Source organism: Balaenoptera physalus, assembly GCF_965194825.1.
Source record: "Balaenoptera physalus genome assembly, contig: HAP1_SCAFFOLD_2518, whole genome shotgun sequence".
Classification (NCBI taxonomy): domain Eukaryota; kingdom Metazoa; phylum Chordata; class Mammalia; order Artiodactyla; family Balaenopteridae; genus Balaenoptera; species Balaenoptera physalus.
Genome location: NW_028124289.1, coordinates 5495 through 20722, shown reverse-complemented (window position 1 = coordinate 20722; position 15228 = coordinate 5495). Strand labels below are relative to the sequence as shown.

The following is a 15228-nucleotide window of genomic DNA, read 5'->3' as shown; positions in this document are numbered from 1 at the left end:
TGTATACACAGTGCTCCATGGCCCCTGTAAACACAGTGCTCCAAGACCTCTTTCATTACAATTCTCCAAGACCACTCTCATCACAACGTCCCATGACGCCATCTATCACAAATCTCCAAGGCCTCTCTTACCAAAAAGCTCCATGATCCCTGTCAGCACAATGTTCCATGACACTTTTCATCACAATGCTCCATGACCCCTCTCATCACAAAGTTCCCTGCCAATATCATCACAATACACCTTGTCACCTTTAATCACAATGCTCCATGGCCTTTCATCAAAATGCTCCAAAATTCTTGTCATCACAATGTTCCTTAACCGTGTCATCACAATGCTCCATGTCATTGTCATCAAAATGCTTTATGAAACTTGTTATCAGAATGTTCCATGACCCTGTCATCAAAATGATCCATGACCATTGTCATCACAATGCTGCATGATAAATTTCATCCCAATTCCCTGTGACCGCTGTCATCACAATGCTCCAGGACAATATTTATCACTCCATAGCCTGTGTCATCACAAAGTTCCATGGCCCCTGTCATCACAATGCTCCATGCCTTTTTCATCAAAATGCTCCAGATCTCTTGTCATCATAATGCTCCATGCCAATGTCATCAAAATGCCCCATGACACTTGTCATCACAATGTTCCATGGCCCCTGTCATCACAGTGCTCCATGGTACATTTCATCACAATTCTAGATGACCATTGTCATCACAATGCCCCATGACAGATGTCATCCCAATTCGCCATGGTCCTTGTCATCACAATGCTCCATGAACCATGTCATCACAAGTTTCCAGGTCACTTGTCATCACAATGATCCATGATCACTTTCATCACAATGCTCCATGAACCATGTCATCTCAATGCTCCATACCCTTTGTATTCACAATGCTCCATGGCCCCTGTAATCACAGTGCTCCATGACCCCATTCACCACAATGCTCCAAGACCGCTGTCATCACAATGCCCCATGACGCCTGCCATCACAAATCTCCAAGCCCTCTCTTACCAAAAATCTCCATGATCCCTGTCAGCACAATGTTCCATGACACTTTTCATCACAATGCTCCATGAACTCATTCATCACAATGCCCCATTTCCCCTGTAATCACAATGCTCCATGGCCCTTGTCATCACAGTGATCCAAGCCTTTGTCATCACACTGCTCCATGGCCCCTGTAATCACAATGCTCCATGCCTTTGTCATCACAAGGTTCCAGAACACTTGTAATTATAATGCTCCATGGCCGTTTCATCACCATGCTCCATCACACTTGCCATCACAATGCTCCATGGTCCCTCTCATTACTGTGCTACATAATAACTTTAACCACATTTCTGGATGACCACTGCCATCACAATGCCCCATGACATTGTCATCACAATTCGCCATGACCAATGTCATCACAATGCTCCATGAACCATGTCATCACAGGGTCGCAGGACACTTGTCATCACAATGATCCATTACCACTTTCATCACAATGCTCCATGACCACTGTCATCTCAATTCCCCATGACGCCTCTCATCACAATTCTCCAAGGACCCTCTCATCACAATGCTCCATGACACTTATCATCACATTGCTCCATAACACCTGTCATCACAGTGTTCCCTGTCCATGTCGTCACAATGCTCCAATTCCCCTATAATCACAATGCTCCATGGCTTTTTCCTCACAATGCTCCAGAATTCTTGTCATCACAATGTTCGATGACCGTGTCATCACAATGCTACTTGACACTGGTCATCACAGTTCTCCATGACCTTTGTCATCACAATGATCTATGTCACTTTTCATTACAATTCTCAATGACCACTTTAATCACTGTGCTCGCTGACCATTTTCATCACATTTCTCTGTTGTCATTACAATTCCCCATGGCCCATTTCTTCACAATGCTCCATGATGCCTGTCATCACAATGCTCCTTGGCTTTTGTTATCACACTGCTCCAGGACCAGTTTCATCACAATACTCCATCCCCCTTGTCATCACAGTGCACAATGAAACCTTTCATTACAATGCTCCATGGCCTTTATCGTCACAATGCTCCCAGGCACTATTCATAACGATGTTCCATGAAAACATTCATCAAATTGCTCGATGACCATTGTCATCACAATAGTCCATCCCCATGTCCACACAATGTTGCATAATCCCTGTCATCACAATAATCCAGGACAATTTTCATAACAATGTTTCATGCCCCAGTCCTCACAGTGCTCCATGATACCTTACATCACATTCCTAGATGATCAATGTCATCACAATGCCCCATGACACCTGTCATCACAATTCGCTATGACCCTTGTCATAACAATACTCAATGAACCGTGTCCTCACAGTGTCGAAGGACACATGTCATCACAATGATCCATGACTACTTTCATCACAATATTCCATTATACCTCTCATCACAATGCTCCATAGCCCCAGTTATCATATTGCTCCATGAACTCTTTCATCACAATGCTCCATGACCACTGTCATCACCATGGCTCATGACGCCTGTCATCTCAATGCTCCATGGACCCTTTCATCACAATGCTCCATGAACCCAGTCATCACAATGTTCCCTGTCCTTTTCATCACAATGCTCCATGGGCCCTATCATCGAAATGCTCCATGCCCTTGTCATCAAAATGCTCCAGAACTCTTGTCATCATAATGCTCCATGCCAATGTCATTAAAATGCCCGATGTCACTTGTAATCACAATGCTCCATGGCCTTTGTCATTAAAATGTTCCATGGCCCCTGTCATCACAATGCTCCATGCCCTTTTTATCAAAATGATCCAGAACTTTTGTCATCATAATGCTCCATGCCAATGTCATCAAAATGCCCCATGACACTTGTCATCACAATGCTCCATGGCCTTTGTCATCACAATTTTCCATAGCCCCTGTCATCACAGTGCTCCATGATACCTTTCATCACAATTCTAGATGACCACAGTCATCACAATGCCCCATGACAGATGTCATAACAATTCGCCATGATCCTTCTCATCACAATGCTCCATTAACCGTGTCATCACAAGGTTCCAGGACACTAGTCATCACAATGATCCGTGATCACTTTCATCACAGTGCTCCATGAAACCTGTCATCTCAATGCTCCATAGCCTTTGTATTCACAATGCTCCATGGCCCCTGTAATCACAGTGCTCCATGACCCATTTCTTCACAATGTTCCAAGACCGCTGTCATCACAATGCCCCATGACGCCTGCCATCATAAACCTCCAAGGCCTCTCTTACCAAAAAGCTCCATGATCCCTGTCAGCACAATGTTCCATGACACTTTTCATCACAATGCTCCATGACCCCTGTCATCACAAAGTTCTCTGCCCATATCATCACAATGCTCCTTGTCACCTTTTACCACAATGCTCCATGCCCTTTCATCAAAATGCTCCAGAATTCTTGTCATCACAATGTTCCTTGACCGTGTCATCACAATGCTCCATGACCCTTGTCATCACAAAGCTCCATGACCCCTGTCATCACAATGATCCATTATTCCTTTCCTCACAGTGCTCCAGTACCTTTTTCATCACAATGCTCCATGCCATTGTCAGCACAATGCTCCTTGGACCCTGTCATCAAAATGCTCAATCCCCTTTTCATCACAATGCTCCAGATATCCTATCACTACAATGCTCCATGCCCGTGTCAACACAATGCTCCATGACCCCTGTCATCAAAATGCTTTATGAACCTTGTTACAAGAATGTTCCATGACACCTGTCATCAAAATGATCCATGACCGTTGTCATCATAGTGCCCCATAACACCTGTAATCACAATGCTCCATGGACCCTGTAATCACACTGCTCCATGTTCCCTTTCAACACAATGCTGCATGACACCTCTCATCACAATGTTCCATGAAAGTTGTCATCAGCATGCTCCATGACACCGGTCACCACAAGGTTCCCTGCCCTTGTCATCACAATGCTCCATGGCATCTGTCATCACCATGCTCCATGGTCTTTCTCATCACGATGCTCTATGACACCTGTCATCACAATGCTTGATGACCATTGTCATCACAATGCTCCAAATCCCCTGTCATCACAATGCCTCATGGTCTTTGTAATCACAATGCTTAATGACCCCTGTCATCACAATGCTCCATGCCATTGTCATCACAATGCTCCATGGCCCCTGTAATCACAATGCTCCATGCCCTTTTCATCACAATGCTCCAGAACACTTGTCATCATAATACTCCATTCCCGTGTCATCCCATTGCTCAATGACACTTGTCATCAAAATGTTCCTTGGCCTTTGTCATCACAGTGCTCCATGATACCTTTCATCAAAACTCTACATGACCACTGTCATCACAATGCAAGATGACCAATGTCATCACAATGCCCCATGACACGTGTCATCAGAATTCGCCTTGGCCCTTGTCATCTCAATGCTGTATGAACCGTGTCATCACTAGGTTACAGGACACTTGTCATCACAGTGATCCATGACCACATTCATCACAATGCTCCATGAACTCTGTTATCTCAATGCTCCATGGCCTTTGTATTCAAAATGCTCCATTGTCCCGATAATCACCTTGCTCCATGAACACTTTCATCACAATCCTCCTTGACCACTGTCACCATAATTCCCCATGACGTCTCTCATCACTGTGCTCCAAGGCCACTCTCATCAAAATGCTCCATGATCTGTGTCAGCACAATATTGCATGACACTTGTCATCACAATGCTCCATGATCCCTGTAATCACAGTGATCCCTGCCAATGTCATCACAATGCTCCATGTCTCCTGTAATCACAATGCTCCATGCCCTTGTCATCACAATGCGCCAAGGTTGTGGTCATCAACATGCTTCATGCCCCGTGTCATCCAATGCTCCATGAAACTTGTCTTCACAATGCTCCATGACCGCAGTCATCACAATGCTCTATGGCCTTTTCCATCACAGTGCTCCATGACCCCTGTCAACACAATGCCTGATGACCCCTGTCATCAAAATGCTAAATGGCACTTGTCATCACAATGCTCTATGACGCCTGTCATCACTATTCTCCATTTCACTTGTTATCACAATGCTCCATGGCCCCTGTAATCACAGTACTGCATGAGCCCTTTCATCACAATGCCCAATGCCACCTCTCATCACAATTCTCCATGGCATTTGTCATCACGATACTCCATGACACCTGTCATCACAATGTCCCATGACCCTTGTCGTCACAAATCTCCATGACACCTGTCATCACATTAACCCATGACTCTTTTCCTCACAGTGCTCCAGTATCCTTTTCATCACAATGCTACAGATATCCTATCATTACAATGCTCCCAGCCCGTGTCATAACAATGCTCCATGCCATTGTCATCAGAATGCTCCATGGCCCCAGTAATCACAATGCTCCATGCCCTTGTCATCACAATGCTCCAGAACAATTGTCATCATAATACTCCATTCCCCTGTCATCCCATTGCTCATTGACACTTGTCATCAACATTTTCCTTGGCCTTTGTCATCACAGTGCTGCTTGATACCTTTAATCAAAATTCTACATGACCACTGTCATCACAATGCAAGATAACCAATCTCATCACAATGCCCCATGACACGTGTCATCACAATTCACATTGGCCTTTGTCATCTGAATGCTGTAGGAACCGTGTCATCACTAGGTTCCAGGACACTTGTCATCACAGTGATCCATGACCACTTTCATCACAATGCTCCATGAACTCTGTTATCTCAATGCTCCATGGCCTTTGTATTCACAATGCTCCATTGTCCCGATAATCGCGTTGGTCCATGAACACTTTCATCACAATGCTCTTTGACCACTGTCACCATAATGCCCCATGACGTCTCTCATCACTGTGCCCCAAGGCCACTCTCATCAAAATGCTCCATGATCTGTGTCAGCACAATATTGCATGACACTTGTCATCACAATGCTCCATGATCCCTGTAAACACAAGGTTCTCTGCCCTTGTCATCACAATGCTCCATGACCCTTTTAATCACAATGGTACATGGCCTTGTCCTCACAATGCTCCAAGACCCCTGTCATCACAATGTCTCATGGTCTTTGTAATCATAATGCTCAATGACCCCTGTCATCACAATGCTCCATGCCGTTGTCATCACAATGCTCCATGATACCTTTCATCACATTTCTAGATGACCACTGTCATCACAATGCCCCATGACACCTGTCATCACAATTCGCTATGACTCTTGTCATCACAATACTCGATGAACCGTGTCATCACAGTGTTCCAGGACACATGTCATCACAATGATCCACGACTACTTTCCTCACAATGCTCCAATACACCTGTCATCACAATGCTCCAATAAACCTGTCATCACAATGCTCCATGGCCCCTTTTATCATATTGCTCCATGAATTCTTTCATCACAATGCTCCATGACCACTGTCATCACCATGCCTCATGATGCCTGTCATCTAAATGCTCCATGGCCCCTTTCATCACAATGCGCCATGAACACAGTCATCACAATATTCCCTGCCCTTTTCATCGCAATGCTCCATGGGACCTGTCATCACAATGCTCCATGCCCTTGTCATCAAAATGCTCCAGAACACTTGTCATCATAATGCTCCATGGCCTTTGTCATCAAAATGTTCCATGGCCCCTGTCATCACAGTGCTCCATGATATCTTTCATCACAATTCTAGATGACCACTGTCATCACAATGCCCCATGACTGATGTCATCACAATTCGCCATGGTCCTTGTCTCACAATGCTCCATGAAACGTGTCATCACAAGGTTCCAGGACACTTGTCATCACAATGCTCCATGATCACCTTCATCACAATGCTCCATGAACCCTGTCATCTCAATGCTCCATAGCCTTTGTATTCACAATGCTCCATGGTCCTTGACATCACAGTGCTCCATGACGCCTTTCATCACAATGCTCCAAGACCGCTGTCATCACAATGCTCCATGACACCTGTCATAACAATGTTCTCTGCCCATATCATCACAATGCTCCTTGTCACCTTTAATCACAATGCTCCATGCCCTTTCATCACAATGCTCCAGAATTCTTGTCATCGCAATGATCCTTGACCGTGTCATCACAATGCTCCATGACCCTTGTCATCACAAAGCTCCATGACTCCTGTCATCACAATGATCCATGACTCCTTTCCTCACCGTGCTCCAGTACCCTTTTCATCACAATGCTCCATGCCATTTTCAGCACAATGCTCCTTGGACCCTGTCATCAAAATGATCCATCCCCTTTTCATCACAATGCCCCAGATATCCTATCATTACAATGCTCCATGCCCGTGTCAACACAATGTTCCTTGACCCCTCTCATCAAAATGCTTTATGAACCTTGTTATCAGAATGTTCCATGACGCCTGTCATCAAAATGATCCATGACTGTTGTCATCACAATGCTGCATGATACCTTTCATCCCAATTCTCTGTGACCGCTGTCATCACAATGCTGCAGGACAATTTTCATCACAATGCTCCATGCCCCCTTTCATCACAGTGCCCCATAACCCCTGTCATCAAAATGCTCCATGACGCTGTCATCACAATGATACATGACCCCTGTCATCACATTGTTCCATGGCCTATGTATTCACAATGCTCCATGGACCCTGTAATCACACTGCTCCATGTTCCCTTTCAACACAATGCTCCATGACCCCTGCCATCACAAAGTTCCAAGAAAATTTTCATCAAAATGCCCCATGACCCCGGTCACCACAAGGTTCCCTGCCATTGTCATCACAATTCTCCATGACCCTTTTAATCAAAACGGTACATGGCCTTGTCATCACAATGTTCCATGGCCTCTGTTATCACCATGCTCCCTCCATCGTATTTCTCATCACAATGCTCTATGACCCCTGTCATAACAATGCTTGATGACCATTGTCCTCACAATGTTCCAAGGCCCCTGTCATCACAATGCCTCATGGTCTTTGTAATCACAATGCTCAATGACCCCTGTCATCACAATGCTCCATGCCGTTGTCATCACAATGCTCCATGGCCCCTGTAATCACAATGCTCCATGCCCTTGTCATCAGAAGTCTTCAGAGCTCTTGTCATTATAATGCTCCATGCCAATGTCATCAAAATGCCCCATGACACTTGTCTTCACAATGATCCACTACCACTTTCATCACAATGCTCCATGAAACCTGTCATCTCAATGCTCCATAGCCTTTGTATTCACAATGCTCTTTGGCCCCTGTAATCACAGTGCTCCATGACGCCTTTCAGCACAATGCTCCAAGACCGCTGTCATCACAATGCCCCATCACGCCTGCCATAACAAATCTCCAAGACCTCTCTTACCAAAAAGCTCCATGATCCCTGTCAGCACAATGTTCCATGACATTTTTCATCACAATGCTCCATGACCCCTGTCATCACAAAGTTCTCTGCCCATATCATCACAATGCTCCTTGTCTCCTTTAATCACGATGCTCCATGGTCTTTCATCACAATGGTCCAGAATTCTTCTCATCGCAATGTTCCTTGACCGTGTCATCACAATGCTCCATGACCCTTGTAATCACAAAGCTCCATGAACCCTGTCAGCACAATGATCCATGACTCATTTCCTCACAGTGCTCCAGTACCCTTTTCATCACAATGCTCCCTGCCATTGTCAGCACAATGATCTTTGGACCCTGTCATCAAAATGCTCCATCCCCTTTTCATCACAATGCTCCAGATATCCTATCATTACAATGCTCCATGCCTTTGTCATCTCAATGTTCCATTCCATTGTCATCACAATGCTCCATGGCCCCTGTAATCACAATGCTCCATGCACTTGTCATCACAATGCTCCAGAACACTTGTCAACATAATACTCCATTTCCGTGTCACCCCATTGCTCAATGACACTTCTCATCAGAATGTTCCTTGGTCTTTGCCATCACAGTGCTCCATGATACCTTTAATCAAAATTCTACATGGCCACTGTCCTCACAATGCAAGATGACCAATGTCATCACAATGCCCCATGACACGTGTCATCACAATTTGCATTGGCCCTTGTCATCTCAATGCTGTAGGAACCGTGTCATCACTAGGTTCCAGGACACTTGTCATCACATTGATCCATGACCACATTCATCACAGTGCTCCATGAACTCTGTTATCTCAATGCTCCATGGCCTTTGTATTCACAAAGCTCCATTGTCCTGATAATCGCGTTGCTCCATGAACACTTTCATCACAATGCTCCTTGACCACTGTCTCCATAATGCCCCATGACGTCTCTCATCACTGTGCTCCAAGGCTACTCTCATCAAAATGCTCCATGATCTGTGTCAGCCCAATATTGCATGACACTTGTCATCACAATTCTCCATGATGCCTGTAATCACAATGATCCCTGCCAATGTCATCACAATGCTCCATGTCTCCTGTATTCACAATGTTGCATGCCCTTGTCATCACAATGCTCATGGTCTGTTGCCATCACCATGCTTCATGCCCGTGTCATCACAATGCTCCATGAATCTTGTCTTCACAATGCTCCATGGCCCATGTCATCACAATGCTCCATGACCCCTGTCATCACAATGCTCCATGAAACATCTCACAATGCTGCAGTACGCCTTTCATCCAAATTCCCCATGGCCACTGTCATCACAATTCCCCATGACCCCTGTCATCGTAATGGTCCATGACCCGTTTCATCTCAATGTTCCATGACCTCACTCATCACAATGCCCCATGACCCCTGTAATCACAATGCTCCATGGCCCTTGTCATCACAGTGCTCCAATCCTTTGACATCACACTGCTCCACGGCCCCTGTAATCAAAATGCTCCATGCCCTTGTCATCACAAGGCTCCAGAACTCTTGTCATTAAAATGCTCCATGTCCGTTTCATCACCATGCTACATGACCCCTTCATCACAATGCTACATGACCCCTGTCATCACATTGTTCCATGGCCTATGTAGTCACAATGCTCCATGGACCCTGTAATCACACAGCTACATGTTCCCTTTGAACACAATACTCCATGACCCCTGTCATCACAACGTTCCATGAAAGATGTCATCAAAATGCTCCATGACCCCGGTCACCACAAGGTTCTCTGCCCTTGTCATCACAAAGCTCCATGACCCTTTTAATCACAATGGTACATGGCCTTGTCCTCACAATGCTCCAAGACCCCTGTCATCACAATGTCTCATGGTCTTTGTAATCATAATGCTCAATGACCCCTGTCATCACAATGCTCCATGCCGTTGTCATCACAATGCTCCATGATACCTTTCATCACATTTCTAGATGACCACTGTCATCACAATGTCCCATGACATCTGTCATCACAATTCGCTATGACCCTTGTCATCACAATACTCGATGAACCATTTCATCACATTGCTCCAGGACACACGTCATCACAATGATTCATGACTACATTCATCACAATGCACCAATACACCTGTCATCACAATGCTCCAATAAACCTGTCATCACAATGCTCCATGGCCCCTGTTATCATATTGCTCCATGACACCTGTCATCACAATGCTCCATGGCCTTTATCGTCACAATGCTCCCAGGCACTTTTCATCACGATGTTCCATGAAACATTTCATCACATTGCTCCATAACCATTGTCATCACAATAGTCCATACCCTTGTCAACACAGTGCTGCATAATCCCTGTCATCACAATTCTCCATGACTGCTGTCATCACAATAATCCAGGACAATTTTCATAACAATGCTTCATGCCCCCAGTCATCACAGTGCTCCATGATACCTATCATCACAATTCCTAGATGATCAATGTCATGACAATGCCCCATGACCCCTGTCATCACAATTCGCTATGACCCTTGTCATCACAATACTCGATGAACCGTGTCATCACAGTGTTCCAGGACACATGTCATCACAATGATCCATGACTACTTTCGTCACAATGCTCCAATACACCTGTCATCACAATGCTCCAATACACCTGTCATCACAATACTCCATGGCCCCTGTTATCATATGGCTCCATGATATATTTCATCACAAGTCTCCATGACCACTGTCATCACCATGCCTCGTGACGCCTGTCATCTCAATGCTCCATGGCCCCTTTCATCACAATGCTCCATGAACCCAGTCATCACAATGTTCCCTGCCCTTTTCATCACAATGCTCCATGGGTCCTGTCACCACAATTCTCCATGCCCTTGTCATCAAAATGCTCCAGAACACTTGTCATCATAATGCTCCATGCCAATGTCATCAAAATGCCCCATGACACTTGTCATCACAATGCTCCATGGCCTTTGTCATCACAATGTTCCATGGCCCCTGTCATCACAATGCTCCATGCCCTTGCCATCAAAATGCTCCAGAACTCTTGTCATCATAATGCTCCATGCCAATGTCATCAAAATGCCCCATGACACTTGTCATCACAATGCTCCATGGCCTTTCTCATCACAATGTTACATGGGCCCTGTCATCACAGTGCTCCATGATACCTTTCATCACAAGTCTAGATGACCACTGTCATCACAATGCCCCATGACACTGTCATCACAATCCGCCATGACCATTGTCATCACAATGCTCCATGAACCAAGTCATCACTGGGTCCCAGGTCACGTGTCATCACAATGATCCATTACCACTTTCATCACAATGCTCCATGACCACTGTCATCTCAATGCTCCATGGCGTTTTTATTCACAATACTCCATGGCCCCTGTAATCACAGTGCGCCATAACACCTTTCATCATAATGCTCCATGACCACTGCCATCTCAATGCCCCATGACGCCTGTCATCACAATTCTCCAAGGCCCCTCTCAGCACAGTGCTCCATGACACTTGTCATCACATTGCTCCATAACACCAGTCATCACAGTGTTCCCTGCCCATGTCATCACAGTGCTCCATGTCCCCTATAATCACAATGCTCCATGCTTTTTCCTCACAATGCTCCAGAATTCTTGTCATCACAATGTTCCATGACCGTGGCATCACAATGCTACATGACCCTGGTCATCACAGTTTTCCATGACCTTTGTCATCACAATGACTTATGTCACTTTTCATCACAATTCTCAATGACCACTTTAACCACTATGCTCGCTGACCATTTTCATCACATTTCTCTGTTGTCATTACAATTCCCCATGGCCCCTTTCTTCACAATGCTCCATGATGCCTGTCATCACAATGCTCCATGGCTTTCGTTATCACAATGCTCCAGGACCAGTTTCATCACAATAGTCCATCCCCCTTGTCATCACAGTGCACAATGAAACCTTTCATTACAATGCTCCATGACACTTGTCATCACAATGCTCCATGGCCTTTATCGTCACAATGCTCCCAGGCACTTTTCATCACGATGTTCCATGAAAACTTTCATCACATTGCTCCATGACCATTGTCATCACAATAGTCCATAACCTTGTCAACACAATGCTGCATAATCCCTGTCATCAAAATTCTCCAGGACTGCTGTCACCTCAATAAGCCAGGACAATTTTCATAACAATGCTTCATGCCCCCAGTCATCACAGTGCTCCATGATACCTTTCATCACAATTCCTAGATGATCAATGTCATCACAATGCCCCATGACACTTGTCATCACAATGCTCCATGGCCTTTGTCATCACAATGTTCCATGGCCCCTCTCATCACAATGCTGCATGCCCTTGTCATGAAAATTCTCCAGAACTCTTGTCATCATAATTATCCGTGCCAATGTCGTCAAAATGCCCTATGACACTTGTCATCACAATGCTCCATGACCCTTGTCATCACAACGCTCCATGGCCCCTTTCATCACAATGATCCATGACTCCATTCCTCACAGTCCTCCAGTACCATTTTCATCACAATGCTCCATGCCATTGTCAGTACAATGCTCCTTGGACCCTGTCATCAAAATGCTCCATCCCATTTTCATCACAATGCTCCAGATATCCTATCATTACAATGCTCCATGCCCATGTCAACACAATGCTGATGACCCCTGTCATCAAAATGCTTTATGAACCTTGTTATCAGAATGTTCCATGACCCCTGTCATCAAAATGATCCATGACCTTTGTCATCACAATGCTGCATGATACCTTTCATCCCAATTCTCTGTGACCACTGTCATCACAAAGCTCCAGGACAATTTTCATCACAATGCGCCATGCCCCCTGTCATCACAGTGCCCCATAACCCCTGTAATCACAATGCTCCATGACCCTGTCATCACAATGCTACATGACCTCTGTCATCACATTGTTCCATGGCCTATGTATTCACAATGCTCCATGGACCCTGTAATCACACTGCTCCATGTTCCCTTTCAACACAATGCTCCATGACCCCTGTCATCACAACGTTCCATGAAAGTTGTCATCAAAATGCTCCATGACAACGGTCACCGCAAGTTTCCCTGCCCTTGTCATCACAATGCTCCATGACCCTTGTAATCACAATGGTACATGGCCTTGTCATCACATTGTTCCATGGCCTCTGTCATCACCATGCTCCATGGTCTTTCTCATCACAATGCTCTATGAACCCTGTCATCACAATGCTTGATGACCATTGTCATCACAATGCTCCAAGGCCCCTGTCATCACAATGCCTCATAGTCTTTGTAATCACAATATTCAATGACCCCTGTCATCACAATACTCCAGAACACTTGTCATCATAATACTCCATTCCCGTGTCATCCCATTGCTCAATAACACTTGTCATCAAAATGTTCCATGGCCTCTGTCATCACAGTGCTCCATGATACCTTTAATCAAAATTCTACATGACCACTGTCATCACAATGCAAGATGACCATTGTCATCACAATGCCCCTTGACACGTGTCATCACAATTCGCCTTGGCCCTTGTTATCTCAATGTTGTATGAACCGTGTCATCACTAGGTTCCAGGACACTTGTCATCCCAGTGATCCATGACCACTTTCATCACAATGCTCCATGAACTCTGTTATCTCAATGCTCCATGGCCTTTGTATTCACAATGCTCCATTGTCCCGATAATCGCGTTGCTCCATGAACACTTTCATCACAATGCTCCTTGACCACTGTCACCCTAATGCCCATGACCGGCACTGACACTTTCACTAACTATGGCCCTGAAACTACTCACAACTCAGGCCCCGACACTGTTCCTAACTACCGGTCTCAGACTACTCCTAACTCAGGCACTGACACTATTCCTAACATAGTCACTGACACTGTTCCTAACTAAGGCCCTGAGACTACTCTTACTCAGGCCCTAACACTGTCCATAACTTAGGCGCTGGCACTATTCCCAACTCAGGCACTGACGCTGTCCCTAACTAAGGGTCTGACACTACTCCCAATCAGACACTGACACTCTCCCAAATTAAGGCCTTGACACTGCTCTTAACTCAGCCCCTGACACTGTCCATAATAAATACCCTGACACTACTCCCAACTCGGGTACTGGCTCTTTCCCTAAAAAAGGCTCTGACACTACTCCCAACACAGGCATTGACATTGTCCCTAATAAAGACCCTGACACTAATCCCATCTCAGCTACTGACACTGTCCCTAACTAATGCCCTGACACTACTCCCATCTCAGGCACTGACACTGTCCCTTACTAAGGCTCTGACACCACTACCAACACAGGCACTGACACTTTCACTAAATAAGGCAGTGTAACTACTCCCTACGTAGGCAGTGACTCTGTCCCTAACTAAGCCCTGACACTACTCCCAACTCAGGCACTGACACTGTCCAGAACTAAGGCCCTGACGTTACTCTCAAATCAGGCACTGAAACTGTTGCTAACTATGTCCTTGACACTACACATTACTCAGGCCATGACACTGTCCGTCCCTAACTACCGCTCTCACACTACTCCTGACACAGGCCCTGACACTATTCCTAACACAGTCACTGACACTGTACGTAACTAAGGTCCTGAGATTACTCCTAACTCACGCCCTGATGTTGTCCCTAACAAAGACCCTTACTCTAATCCCAACTCAAGCAGTGACACTGTTCCTTACTAATGCCCTGACACTCCTGCCAACACAGGCACTTACACTGTCCCTTACTAAGGCCCTAAGACTACTCCTAACTCATGCCCTGATACTGTCCATAACTTAGGCCCTGACACTACTCCTAATTCAGGCACTGACACTCTCCCTAACTAAGGCCCTGGGACTACT

At 45.4% G+C, this 15228-nt stretch overlaps 1 long non-coding RNA gene across 1 annotated transcript; it reads left to right on the top strand.

Annotated features, from left to right (window-relative positions):
• The first annotated feature begins 281 nt into the window (after positions 1-281).
• Positions 282-1959, top strand: LOC309654297. Its single transcript, XR_014260115.1, has 2 exons — positions 282-340; positions 1701-1959. It is a non-coding gene; the product is annotated as an uncharacterized lncRNA (long non-coding RNA).
• Positions 1960-15228: the final 13269 nt, after the last annotated feature.